General features: G+C 38.9%; 2 protein-coding genes across 3 annotated transcripts in view; both read right to left on the bottom strand.

Annotated features, from left to right (window-relative positions):
• Positions 1 to 5,160, bottom strand: part of SPATA9 (spermatogenesis associated 9) — a 40,688-nt gene extending 35,528 nt beyond the window's left edge. The window contains exon 1 of one of the 2 annotated variants that reach the window (XM_049108206.1): positions 4,921 to 5,160. The gene's annotated coding sequence lies outside the window, so the exon portion shown is untranslated. The remainder of the gene's footprint in view (positions 1 to 4,920) is intronic. The other variant, XM_049108208.1, reaches the window with a different exon arrangement.
• LOC112653876 (nascent polypeptide-associated complex subunit alpha, muscle-specific form) overlaps positions 1 to 15,062 on the bottom strand; it is a 133,622-nt gene that overhangs the window by 99,220 nt on the left and 19,340 nt on the right. The gene's annotated exons all lie outside the window — the stretch shown is intronic.

The following is a 15,062-nucleotide window of genomic DNA, read 5'->3' as shown; positions in this document are numbered from 1 at the left end:
TAATTATTTTAATCTTCTGTATCTATATTTTTCGAATCTTGTATATTTTTCTTTCTCTTTTTTAATTCACACTATGAGAATTTAAGTACAAAATTTGTTTAGTCTTTCTTCTTCAATAATGAAAGTACTCTGAATAAATCTTTTACTTTGCCCCAAATTTTTGAAAGAAGAGTTTTTAACTTTCTTTGATCTTCTCTTTGCTCCAAGAACAATCTTAATTATGTTTTATAATTTCCAGTTAATTAAGATTTTTTTTTAAAGTAGGCTCCATGCCCAGTGTGGAGTTCAAAATAGGGCTTGAACTCATGACCCTGAGATCAAGACTGGAGCTAAGATAAAAAATCAGACACTTAACCAACTGAGTCACCCAGGCACCCCCTAGTAATTAAGATTTGACACTCTATTATTACTTGTTTCTACTTGATAGGCTTTTAGATCAGAGAATATGGTCTATAAAATCTCTACTTTCCTGACTTTAAAGTTTCTTTTCTGACCAACTACATAACCAATTTTTAATAAGTGTCCTAATCATACCAAGGAAACATATATTCTGTAATCAAAAAATGTAAAAATACATTTACATTACAAAAAATCTGAGTTTATTGATTATATTATTCAGTTCTTATACAGCCTACTAGTTTTTGCCTATTGGCTCTGTTACTAAAAAACAAATATTAAAATCTTCCACAAATAGTTTTCTTGTCAAGTTTGCCTTGCATTTCTCATTCTTTTCATATTGTATCAAGTGCCAGAAAGGATGTGGAGCTCAGAAATTCTTATATAGTGGTAATAAGAATGTAAATTGGCATGCCTACTTTGAAAAACACTATTATTATTTACAACTGAAGATATGCATAGCTGTGAACATCAATTCCAATTCTCTCATCAATATTCCCACTAGCACCAGGAACAACATGTACTAGAATGTTCACTACTGCACTAACTGTAGTATGAAGAAAGTGTAAGCAAGCCAAACATCTATTAATCACAAAGTTAATAAGTTAATTATAATATATCCATAATAGTTTCTATACAGCAGTAAAAATGAATAAATTATAGCTACATGCAACATCATGAATAAATCTTAGGAATGGAAGAATTTTGAATAACGAAAAGACATGAATAAACAGCAAGATTTAATTCATGTAAAGTTCAAAAATATTCAAAACTAAGCAATATATTAGGAGCACGTAGATGCATATATGTGTGGTAAAACTATAAAGAAAAAGACACAGAACAAAAACATAAAATTCAGGATAGGGTGGGATGCAGACATAGCATTGGACCAAAGGCACATGACAATTTCAAAGGTAACAGTAATGTACTTTTTCTAAAACTTAATCATGTGTACAAATATCAATTTACTATATTATTTATATCTTACAATTCATAAATATATGTGATTTCTCAATACTCAATAAAAACAATAAAATAACCTGATGAGCAAATTGCTGTTACAACTTTTGTGAAAAATTATCATTAATGGCTATTCCAGCAATAATAGTAAGGGGGGGTTCTTTCACTCATTCACTATTTATTGAGCACCTACTATGTGCTATCACTGTTCAGCACTGGGTGAACAAAACAGACAAAAAGTCTTACTTTGTTGGAGCTTGCCAGAATCAAACTACCTACTGCTATTTTCTATGAAGCAAGAAAAGCCATCTCTTTCACTAGTAACTTGCTCAGATTTTAAGGTGAATGTTTCACAGTGACATTCTCTATAACAATTAAAAATCTTATGTATATCATTCCTCTGATTAAAAAGTAGATCTTATCTTAGCCTTCGAAAATTCTGTTATAAATGTTTTTAACTAAAATCATTCTTTTCTTACATATTGCTCATCAAGTTTGTAGTCATCACGTCCACTAAGGGTTTTTGAGCAGCTGCATATCTTCTAATAGATTCTTTCATCTTGGAAACAGCCAATCTTAATTGCAGCATGTCATGAAAAGCCAATAAATACATATTAAATACATTTAAGTATTCACAATCCATATTTTTTATGGCTTTTGGTTAGAAGTCTTAGATTTATCTACTTCTGCAGTAACCCTTGCAGGGACCAATACGGATTGTGTATTTTGGTCTCTCTCTCTCTCTTTTTTTTTTTTTAGATTTTTATTTATTTATTCATGAGAGACAGAGAGAGAGAGAGAGAGGCAGAGACACAGGCAGAGGGAGAAACAGGCTCCAAGCAGGGAGCCTAACGTTGGTCTCCAGCATCACACCCTGGGCTGAAGGTGGTGCTAAACCACTGAGCCACCTGGGCTGCGCTATTTTGGTCTCTTCACTTAGGGTCATAGAATGTACGGATACTTACCGACGATCTCTCTAGTGAAACCAATAATGTTCAAGCATAATGAAAAGATAATTTGTTATTCCATGTAATTCTACATAATTACAAAAAAGAAATTTGTGTTCATTCAACAGTGCCAAAAATGAATACAGTAAATGATGCATTTCATGCCTAATTTGACCTAACACTTTAACAGCAAGTTGATGACACCTCTTTTAAGTGGAGTCCAGACAAGACTTATTCACCACGTGTGAATTTATCTAAACTCATCACGAGACTACATTTATTTTCAGCCAGTACCAACCAATCCTCTTAGGTATTTCTTTTTTTTTTTTTTCTTAAGATTTTATTTATTTATTCATGAGCGACAGAGAGAGAGAGAGAGGCAGAGACACAGACAGAGGGAGAAGCAGGCTCCATGCAGGGAGCCTGAGGTGGGACTCGATCCCGGGTCCCCAGAATCACACTCTGGACCAAAGGCAGCGCTAAACCGCTGAGCCACCTGGGCTGCCCATCCTCTTAGGTATTTCTAAGCTATTTTATACACAAATAATTCTTACATGTTAAAAGACTAATAAAGTGCCTCTGGTACTAAATTATGAAGATATTTATAACATTTATATAGATAATGTCCTTTATTTAAAATAAAGTCTTCCTGACCAATGATTTAAATTGCACCTGCCTAGTTTGTAGTTTTTACTCATTTTTTTATATGAACAAGTTTCAATAAAACTCAAAACTAAGTATGTCTAATATGTGTTATATAGGCAGAGGATGGAAAGTGAACTCTTTTTCTTTTAAAGGGTTGTATTAAAGCCAGATTACTTTTTGGATTCTATATAAAGAAACATAATGGCTACATAAACCATATAGAAATATTACTATATCTGTCTACAAATGACAGGCTAGGTCCTGAAAAGTTTAGAGACTGCCCCTAAACCAAAAACTGGGAGAACGAAGGCTCTTATCTAGATTCACTTTTCCAAATTTTGCATTCTTTTCACCACACCTATTACCTCTTTTAGTTGGAGTGAGTGGCTTTCAGTATCAGGGGAAAAAAAAATACCATCAAGAGGAGAAATACTCTAAGATAGTCTAGGAAGTTTAGAAAAGACACAGATTATCAGAATTCTATTATGGATAGCTTTCACCTTTTCAAACTCTGAGTGTCCACTGCATGCCAGGCACATGGGAAACAAAAATGAACAATAAAGGTCCCTGTTCTAAATAAAGCAGCACACAGTATAACAGAGACATAATCAGGGACAATTACAATAAAATATTATAAATACAAGAACATGGACAGACATGGGATGTTGTTACCTATGCAAGGAAGAAGAAGGGCACCAGCTTTGGGTGGCCAAAGAGTCATAAAAGATTTCATTTGGGGCAGCCTGGGTGGCTCAGCGGTTTAGCGCTGCCTTCGGCGGGGGCATGACCCTGGAGACCTGGGATCGAGTCCCACTTCAGGCTCCCTCATGGAGCCTGCTTCTCCTCTCCCTCTGCCTGTGTCTCTCCCTCTCTCTCTGTGTGTCTCAGGAGGCCCGGGTGGCTCAGTGGTTGAGCATCTGCCTTTGACTCAGGGCGTGATCCTGGAGTCCCGGATGGAGTCCTGGATCGGGCTCCCTGTGTGGAGCCTGCTTCTCCCTCTGCCTGTGTCTTGTGTCTCTATGAATCAATTACAAAAAAAAAATCTTAAAAAAAAAAAAAAAAAAAGGATTTCATCTAATCAACAGACATCAGGCTGAAGATGATAAATAAAACAGACCAGATCACAGGTCTCCTTCACCTTGCCTTAAAAAGACACTATCAACAAACAAGCAAATAAATGAGGTCATCACATGTACTAATAAGTGTTTTGCTGGGAATGAAACAAATATACAGAGAAGATTGGGTGACTGTACACTGAAAAGTTCAAGGAAGAACTCCATGAGAAAATGAGGATGGGAGACGTCACGGGTGTACAGCACTGCCAATAGTTACTGCTTAGTCTTTGGGGGGCAAAATTAGTACATTCTTTAAAACTAAGCACCTTTAGGGGGCCCTGGGTGGCTCAGTCCGTCAAGCGGACGCCTTTGGCTCAGGTCACGATCTCGGGGTCCTGGGATCGAGCCCCCCGTGGGGCTCCCTGTTCATCAGGGAGTCTGCTTCTCCCTCCCCCTTCGCCCCCTGCTCGTTTTGTGTCTCTCAAATAAAGAAATAAAATCTAAACACACACACACACACACACACACACAAACCCTGAGCACCTTTCTATTCTACATAACGTTTACTTTCAAGGTAATGGTGTAATTTCTCCAAAACTCAAAATTTCCTGATTCAAGTTTCATCCTTCCCCGGTTTAAAAAAATAAAGACGAAAAATAAATAAATAAATAAAGACGAGGGCAGCCCGGGTTAGCGCCGCCTTCAGCCCAGGTCATGACCCCGGGGTCGAGTCCCACGTCGGGCTCCTGGTGCATGGAGCCTGCTTCTCCCTCTGCCTGTGTCTCTGCCTCTCTCTCTGTGAGTCTCTCATGAATAAATAAATGAAATCATAAATAAATAAAATCATAAATAGATAGATAGATAGATAGATAGATAGATAGATAGATAGATAGATAAGAAAGACCCCTTTTCCTTACAATGAGCAAGAGCTGCTCTCAGCAGAGGCTGGCCTGGGGCAGTGGCTGCGAGACTCTGAGGGCCGAGGGCTGTCGTCACCCGGAAGCGCACCGTCCGGGGCAAGGAAGGTGCAGCGCAGTCCGCGCCGGTGCAGGTGTGGGTGCGGGTGCGGGGTTCACACCGCGGGCATCGCCGTCCACGCCCTCCGCGCTCCGGGCCTTCTGGCTGCGGCCTCCGCCTCCCCGCACCGCAGCCTCCCCGCCCCGGAAGTGAAAGCCCCGCAGCCCACGGGCCCACCGCTATCACTTCCTTCTGACTCTCGTACCCATGAGCCTCTGCGCTAGTCCTCGCAGACGCCGCGGCACGTGGCATGAGGTGTGACGTCGGCACGTCATGCGCGAGGCTGAGTTCTGCCAGTGGCCGCCCGGGGGCTGAGGTGAGGCTGTGGGCGCCCCCGGGGAGCCCCTGAGCCGCGCGGCGGGTACTGCGGTGGTGAGGACGCCCCCAAGGCCGGGGGTGGGGGGTGGGGGGCGGGCCCCGAGGGGCAGACTTGGCATCTCCTCCAGCTCACGCCGCAGCCTCGGCCGCGCTCAGCCCGCTGGGCCCCGAGACGCCACTGTCAGCCGGCGAACTGCACTCCTGCCTCGGATTGGAGATGCTCTGGCCCTGGCGGTTTGGGATTTTTGCCCGTGGAGAAGAGCAAATGGTGCAGAAAGTGGCCGACTTACTGGTGATGAAAAGGAAGGCCCGTGAGACAAGGTCCCATCGTAAGGGATGATGGTTTTCGGAAGCCCCAGGAAAAGTACCTGGGAGCAGAAAAAGGTGATGGTAAAAGGTAACGTTTTTTAAATTTGTGTCAAGCTCGTATCCTTTCCTGTTCCAAAGTTTCTTCACCCTCAAGCTCTCTCTTCCAAAGGATCAGGTTTCTGTTAAAAATCACAGCAGTAGCGGGCAGCCCGGGGCGCAGTGGTTTAGCGCCGCCTTCAGCCCAGGGCGTGACCCTGGAAACCCGGGATGGAGACCCTGCATGGAGCCTGCTTCTCTCTCTCTCTCTCTCTCTCTCTCTCTCTCTCTCTCTCGTCTCTCATGAATAAATCTTAAAAAAAAAAAAAAAATCACAGCAGTAGGGGCGTCTGGGTGGCTCCGAGGTTAAGAGTCTGCCTTCGCTCAGATCAGGATCCCGGACCCTCGTGGAGTTCCCTGCTCCGGAGTCAGCTTCCCCATCTCCCTCTGCCCCACTCCCCCGCCCCACCAGCACGCATGTGCTCTCCTTCTTTCAAATAAATAAATTGTAAAAAAAAAAAAGAAAAAAAAATCACGCCAGTAATAATTTTGAAAGATATCAAAAGTAACGTAGCATAATGTGATCTTAATAAGGTGCCCCAGGATTAGAGTTGGAGAGATCTTGGGATTTTAATGCCTGGCTTGATCTGGCTGCCTGTAGGAGCTACAGTCCCTTGGTTCAAATGTATCAATCAGTAAAGGAATTGAAACCGAGAACTCCAGAATTCTATTTGACCTTAGCAATTGTCCAACGTTATTACAGATAGTCATCGTATGTTTTTTGTAACTGTGGTTTCTCCAGGATCAAACCAGATATTAGGGGCACTTAGTACCCCGGGGGTGGGGGTGGGGGGTGGAAATCAAGGATATACCTATAGCATATTGGCAAGAAAAAAAAAGAAAAGAAAGAAAAATTCTTAGTTAAAGCAAAAATCTCTAAAATTTAGTTTATTAAGCCATTTGGTTTTAAAAATATAACAAATAGGGCATCCTGGGTGGCTCAGCGGTTTAGCACCGCCTTCAGCCCAAGGCCTGACCCTGGAGACCTGGGATCGAGTCCCCGGTCCGGCTCCCTGCATGGAGCTTGCGTCTCCCTCTGCTTATGTCTCTGCCTTTCTCTCTCTCTGTGTGTGTCTCTCATGAATAAATAAAATTTTTAAAAAAATCTTTAAATAAATAAATAAAAATATAACAAATAAATATGATTCAAAATTGGCCCTTCTTGGTTTGCATAAAGAATGCAGTTTGTCCATAAAATTCTTCAATGCTGATTGTGGTGAACAGTAGGAAGACACATATTTAGATCTGCTGGTCCTCGGATTTTGCAACCTTCTTTTGCTATAGGCCAAAGTTTTCTTTTCCCTATGTTGTCTCCTCTTTCTCACTTCCTACTTAGATTTGCATGCTGGCTCCCTGGGGGATTTCCTTTAAAGTCTCCATTACCAAATCTTTTTCAGTCTTCATTCTTTTTGAGTTTTAGAGTATCTGATGCTATTAATAGCCCATGCTTCTTAACATAGCCTTCATTTTCTTACAAGATAATTTTGTATTTTATTTCTGGCTATTCTCTTTATCTTCTATTCCTTCCTTCTATCCTTCCCCCACATCCCCAAGTCTTGTACTTTATTCATTTTATTGTTAAATTCTGTCATGGCAATCACATCTGAATATTGACTTAAATAATTATTATTCGCCAGAAACTTTATAAATTTCCAACTCTGATACTGTTCTTTGTCCACAATTTCCCAAATACCTGCTGAACAAAATGATAATAATATAAAATCACCAATTACTGAGTGCTGCTAATCTAAGCACTTAATATACTGAATAGGTATCATTAAAAAATTTTAATGAAGTATTCTCAGGTACATGATAAATATACAGTACATATAGTACTTCTAAGTCTTGATACACACTGTATATGCACTTGTGTCAGAGGCTACTATATTCACTATGCATTTGTGTATCTTTTAATGCTATTATGAATACTATCATTTTGGGGAAAAGAGTTCATAGTTATGAATGATAATAAAGTAAGACATGAATTATCAACTCTTTTTTTTTTTTTTTAATTTTTATTTATTTATGATAGTCACAGAGAGAGAGAGAGAGAGGCAGAGACATAGGCAGAGGGAGAAGCAGGCTCCATGCACCGGGAGCCCGATGTGGGATTCGATCCCGGGTCTCCAGGATCGCGCCCTGGGCCAAAGGCAGGCGCCAAACCGCTGCGCCACCCAGGGATCCCGAATTATCAACTCTTGAATAATGCTCTGCATCTCTACCATGTGGATAGCCAATACTTGTATTATTAGAATAGCAGTTCTCAAAGTTTTTGGTCTCAAGACCTGTTTTTACTCTTAATAATTTTTGAAGATCTCAAATACTTTTGTTTGTGTGATTTGTATCTATTGATAATAACTTAGTAGAAATTAATACTTAGAAGCTTATAAGATCTTCATTAATTCATATGGTAGGCAGTCTTTAAGATTGCCCCTAGTAATTCCTATCTTGTGGTGTTCCTGCCCTTGTGTAATTCCCTTCCTTTGAGTGTGGGCTGGACTAATGGACTTTTTTTTTTTTTTTTTAACAAAGAACACAGCTAATATAATGGGATGCCACTTTGAAGATTAGGTTACAGAAAGACTGTGGCTTCTGTCTTGATTGTCCTCTCTCTCTGTTTCTTTCTCTGAAGGAAGCCAGTTGCCGTGTTGTGACTTTCTATGGAGAGACCCAAATGGCAAGGAACTGATGTCTCTGGCCAATAGCATTGTAGAACTGGGTCCTGTTGACAGCCATGTATGTGTGCTGAGAAGCCAGTCCTACCCCAGTCAAGCCTTAAGATGCCTGCAACTCTGCACACACCTTGAATATAGCTTTGTGAGAGATCTTGACACAGAGGAACCTGAAGAACCTACATCTGGATTCCCGACCCACAGACATGGTGAGATAATAAATAAATACTGTTAAGCCGCTAAATTTTGGCATAACTGGTGACAATATACAGCTAATACAACTCATTTAAAAATAGTAACAATCTTTTCTATGAAAAATAACTATTTTTCAAACTAAAACGAGTAGTGCGATGAGTGATACTGTTTTCATTTTTGCAAATCTCTCTAATGTTTAGTTTCATAGAAAACATCTGGTTTCTCGTATCTGCTTCTGAATTTAATCTGTTGCAGTCCATCATTTTGGTTGAAATATATGAAGAAAATCCAGCTTTAGACATAGATACATAGTTTGTAAAAGTAAGGAATATTTTAATACTCTTTCCTGGTGTGCTCCCTTTGGCAGCACATATATAATACTTTCCTGGTGAGTGTGGATAATCTTCTTTGATCCTATACCAGCTTTCAGTAAGTGGTAGTTTCCCAAATGTCAGTTGCAATATAGAAATCATACTCTGTTACATTAAAATTTATTGGTCTTTTTTTTTTTAAGATTTTATTTATTCATGAGAGACACAAAGGAACAGAGTAACACAGAGGGAGAAGCAGGTTCCCTGAGGGATCCTGGTACGGGATTCAATCCCAGGACCCTGGGATCACATCCTGAGCCAAAGGCAGACGCTCAACCACTTAGCCACTCAGGCATCCCCTGTCTTGTACTTTGACTGGATCTTCTACTAATGCATGATTCTGTAGACATCGTACACTGATCATTTGGATAATATTGGACCTTTGATTTTTATAAATCTTCCGTTGACATGTTTCATCATGCAACAACCTCCCTGTCCTCCCCGACTCCTCCACCCCTCAAAAAACTGTTAATATTACTACTACTGCTCTTATCAGAAAATAGTCTTTAAGTTTGCAGAAGCTATAATATTACCTATTATTGCATAGAAAATTACCCAAATTTAGAAACTTAGAACAACAAGTTTATACTGTTTCACAGTTTCTGTGGGTCAGGAATCCAGAGTGGCTTGGCCGGGTGACTCAGGGTCAGGGTCTTTCAAGAGGTTGCAGTCAAGCTGTTGGCTGGGCTGCAGTCATTTTAAGGCACAATTGAGAGACAGTCTACTTCCAAACTCACTCATGTGCATTTGGCAGGCTTCAGAAGATCTACTTCCAAGTTTACTCACATGGTTGCTTGTAAGCCTGGGTTCCTTGCCAAGTGAACCTTTCCATAGGCTGCTCAAGTGTTCTCAACATGTAGCAGTTGGCTTTCCTCTATCAGGGCTACCTCATATCCTGGCAGCTTGTCCCAGATGAGTGATGAGAGAGAGAGAGAGAGAATATAAATATAAAAGAGCTCACCTATGACAGAAGCATAGTCATTTTATAACCTAATCACAATAGGATAGCTCATCACTTCAGCCATATTCTGTTCAGTAGAAATGGTCCAGCCCACAATCAAGGGGTGGGAAACTAAGCCAGACTCCTTGAGGAGAACTATATCAAAGAATATGGGGACATAGCTACATAACCACCACAAAGTCGGCAACTCATGGTGCCAGATGCAAGTTTTCCCAAATTTTTATTTTTATTTTAAATTTATCATTGGCAATAAACACTGTCACTTGTTTTTCTTGAAATGACAGCCTTATTTCTTTCACTTTTGAGAAAATACCTTGCCTAACACTCAACTCTGTATAACCAGTTTCTCTCAGTTGTTCTTTCAAGTGAAAATGATATTCCATGAAAAAAAAACACTAATTCATGTCACAGATCAAGACAAGTATACATACTATTGCTTTTACTTTGAGACAATTATGTATTTCCGTATGCAGCAGAAGGGCTTTATGCATACTTCCTATTAACTCATATACAACATTGAAATGATATATATATATAATCATATATATATGATATATATCTAATTAATCTAATAAGATTAATCACTTTTATTGCTTCATCCAGGATATTCCTAGGCAAAGCTGAATTTGGGTGCGGGATGGAGAACAGATACAGTGCTCAGGACTTTAGACTGGGAAAATCATTGTAGGAAGAGACAAATCAGGAAAAGCTTCATGGGGAAAGGTGTGTGTTGAGATTAGCTGGGAATTACATTTCAACTGGCAGAGAACAGGAAAGGTGGGAGAGATAAATAAGCAAATCCAATGGGGCTGGAATGAAATGAGTGTTTACATTCAAGAGGAGAGCAAGGGAAGGCTGTTTGGGAACAAACTGTAGACTAGATCTGGGTACCTGTGGAGGGACCCAGACTGATATCTTCACAAAATAGAGCCCACCTGAATGGACAGTGTGAGGGGAGGAGGCTGCTAGACACCCAGGGGCTTCTCAGGATGATAATCTAGTTAGAAATGGAATAGAAGGCTCCCAACAGGCTTCCATATGAAGCAGTCACCTTTGACTATTTGTTGCTCCTGAGGGCACCAATGCTAGTCACAACCACACAGTTAAGTAAGAGCTCCCCCAATCACTACCCACCCTTGCCCCCCCCCCACAGCAAAACTCAACCAGGAAAGGGAAGTTTTAAGTGGAACAAGATTGGATGTGTGATTATTACACTGGACTGGACTCTAAGTACTAAAACTTCGTTTATTACATGAGCACAAGCACAAAACTTAAAAGATCTACTGGAGATTTCAAGGTAGTGGAGGTGAAGCACCAAGAGTTGGAACAAAGTGGCAGTTCAAGTTTGAAGGACAGTGGGAGAAAAAGAGATCAATACTTTTCAGCTTGCACCTGAGTTCTAGTCCTTTAATAAAGTGGTTGCAGTAACTACTGAGCATTTATTTTTGCCAGGCCAAGATTCAGCTAGGGATGTTTTGATGAATGGACAAGTGTGTGTGTGTGTGTGTGTGTGTGTGTGTGTGTGTGTGTGTAGAAAGATATAGATAGATAGATATAGATAGATGGATATATAGAGAGGGATTTTTGATGAATGGACAAAATTGTGTGTGTGTGTGTAGAGAGAGAGAGATATAGATAGATATCTATATATATAGATGGATATATAGAGAGAGATGTTTTGATGAATGGACAAGATGTGTGTGTTTGGAGAGAGAGAGAGAGAGAGAGAGAGAGAATGGTGTTTTCAGAGTGATTAAACCAGGCTAACCTGGGTTCATGTCCCAGCTCTGCTACTTAAAAAATGTAACAGACACATTGTTAATCTCCTGGACTCTGTTCCCTCATCTATGAAACGGAGGTAAAAAATGCCTACCTCACAGCATTGTTGTAAAGAGTAAATAGTGGGGCATTCAATAAATGGTAGCAATGATTATGATTACCATCATCTTAGTTGGTATAATGACCTGATGAAAATAGTAGTTGAGAAAAATTTACCAGGCATTAGCATGGAACATAGATGGAAGGTAAATCAAGACTAGGAGCGGGTACAAAACTAAGAATCATTGAGTAATAAAATGAGGCTGTATTGTAGCTATAGGGATGAAATGGAGGTCAAATATAAGGGATATTTGAGAAGAAAATGAGCAGAAGAGGTAACTGCTGAGATATAATAGGGTAAATAAAGGAGAAGGAAGAGTCAAAGCCTGTTTAAATTGTTTGGATGAGAACATTGTAGAAAAGGGTTTGAAATACATTAGCAGAATGAGCAGCCTGGATGGGTAAGAGTGGTGGGAAGAAAATAGTGGTTTTGTTTTGCTACATTTCAAATTTAGGTGATGATGGAACTTCCATGGGCAAACATCCTATAGATACTTGGAAAATTATTTATTCATTTATCTAATATTTCTTGAGTGCCAACTTGGTGTCAGACACCATGTGAGGCTCTAGTGAGAAAAGTTAGTAGAATTGGAGTTTAAATGGGACGTCAGGGCTGGTAGGAAGATTTAGGGGTCTCTAACATAGAGCTGGCCTGTGAAATCATGAATATTAATCAGTTTCCAAATAGTGTCAAAAAGACACAATTTCTAGGAATATTCCCACTTAAGGAGACATAATATTCCCAATTAAGAAATGGACAAACAGGTGAGAACTAAACCAGGAACATAATTATTTTTATATTAAATGCCTGTCATGTATCATTTCTAAATATTTAATTATAAAAAAGCATTCGTATAGTTGGTGTTCGTATTTTTAAAACTTTTTATTTTGGAGTAAAGATTCACAGGAAGTTGCAAAAATAGTAGAGAAGTCTCATTTACCCTTCTCCCAGTGTCCCCCAACGACTACATTTTACATATCTATAGTGCAATGTGAAAACAAGAAAAGTGACATTGGTATAATCCACTGACATTATTCAGATATCACCAGTTTTACATGTACTCATTTGTGTATATGTGTGTTTATAATTTTATGCCATGTTATCACATGTATGGATTCATATAATCTTTCATCATTAAGGATGAAACTCTATTAAGAGTTAACTTTTCTTTTTCCTTCAATTAATTATGTGATATGAAGAGTCCATACCATAGGACTTTGTTAAAGTATTTTTTTTAGCTTATTGATAACTCTTTAATGTTCAAACAGCAAATACAGCAAAAATCATATAGATTTTTAAAATATCCAGTTAACAAGGTATTTATACATTTTTTATACTGCTGAATATATAGAGTCAGATTCTTCTGAGAACTTTAGCCAGTCATTCACTGTTCCCTAAGTTCTTTATCAGTAAAACATGAGTTATGATTTCTAAAACCCTCCAAATCTACAATTTTAGAATTCTAATTCCTAGTTCACTTGGTCTCTTGATCTGAAGCATAAACTTGTGGTTTAATGTCTTAATTCTTTTTGAGTTAAGGTCAGTCTCTTACCTCATTAGGCCAGTGGCCAGGGCAGCACAGTTAATAACTCTCTAATTGTAAGAAATAATACCCTGTCAGCTGCAAAGATTCTAACATACCTCCTCCAAGTGGCTGCTTCCTCTGAAAGGGCTCACATATTTAGGTAATAGGAAAATAAACTAATAATTGTTTTAACAAAAATAACTTGCATTTTTTTAATGAAAATATCTGTTACCCCATTATTTTTAATAACAATTTAGCTAAAACATCATGAACCACTTCTATTCTGAAAACAAACAGCATATCAGCATTGAACTTTATTCTTACTTAATCAAATATAAATTTGTGATACTCTGACCTGGGCTAGACAGGGAGGAGGCTTCTGCTTTTAGGAAGAAAATAGGCCAGTTGCCAAGAATACTTATAAACCAGATTTACCCCCTCCCTACCAAAAAGATTTGTAATTAATTTTATGAAAATAGTTAAAGCTTTTATATTTGGACAAAAGTGTTAGTAGAAGATCTGTGTAAGTAAGATCAGCAATGAAGTAAATATTTGCAGGCTGAGTAAATACCACTTTGTACAGGTGGCTGTGAGATGTAGACTTTGTACAGTAGTCCTATTAGAAAGCGTGACAGTTTTACATATTGGTGGCAACACATAGCACTAGTAAAGCTAGATTTCTAACTCAGTAATATTCTAGTAAATATACCCCCAAAGCAGTGGACTAAAATACTTCATGGCATTAGTTTAACTGAACTAAAGTTAACAGAGTATATTTAAATCCTTAAAAGATTGTTCAGTAGTTCGCTCCATTTACAACTATACTCGTAGTTCCATTTCATGATACCAAGATTTTCTCAAGGGAAAATTTAAGAACACAAAGTACTTGTTTTTAGTCGACAGAGTTGTTAGTGAAAAAAGCCAAAAAAAAGCCAAAACAAATCAACAACCCAAAACCAACTTCTCTGCAGGAAGTATTAAACCCAAGTGTTTAAAAATAATTCTGGCAAAACCAAAAATAGAATATATAAAACATATATAAATTTTTTTCTCATGTTATCTTCAAATTTTTGGCAGAGAACCTGAGCCTGATATGGAGCTCTAGATTTACTTTGTTTTCTAAGTATTCATTTTGGAAATATTTACTAAATGATGGAATACTACATGGAGCCCATTTGCTTACAGATGCGTAGAAGAATTAAGTGATTTTTCTCTTATCACCCAGCTGCTGAGGGGCAGAAATGGGATAAGAACAGAGTCTTGGGCAACCCTGGTGGCTCAGCGGTTTAGTGCCACCCTCAGCCCGGGGCATGATCCTGGGGACCCGGGATCGAGTCCTGCTTCGGGCTCCCTGCATGGAACCTGCTTCTCCTTCTGCCTGTGCCTGTGCCTCTCTCTCTCCTCTCTGTCTTTCTCTCTCTCATGATTAAATAAATAAAATCTTAAAAAAAAAAAAAGAATGGAGTCTTTCTGACTCAAAAATTTACTGTTCTTTCTGCACTAGTATCTACAAATAATTCCCATAAGTTTTTTTATTTTTTAAAAAGATTTTATTTATTTATTCATGAGAGACACAGAGTGCACACAAGAGAGGCAGAGGCATGGCAAAGGCAGAACCTCTAGTGAGGAGCCGTCAGCACTTTGCTCTTATATATTGCATTTACTTCATTTATTTCTTTTAAAGTTGCAATAAAGTACCATTTGTATTAAATCAGG

The sequence above is a fragment of the Canis lupus genome, chromosome 3 (genome assembly GCF_003254725.2).
Source record: "Canis lupus dingo isolate Sandy chromosome 3, ASM325472v2, whole genome shotgun sequence".
Taxonomy (NCBI): Eukaryota; Metazoa; Chordata; class Mammalia; order Carnivora; family Canidae; genus Canis; species Canis lupus.
The sequence above is the reverse complement of the archived record's forward strand: the minus strand, read 5'-3'. Positions and strand labels throughout refer to the sequence as shown.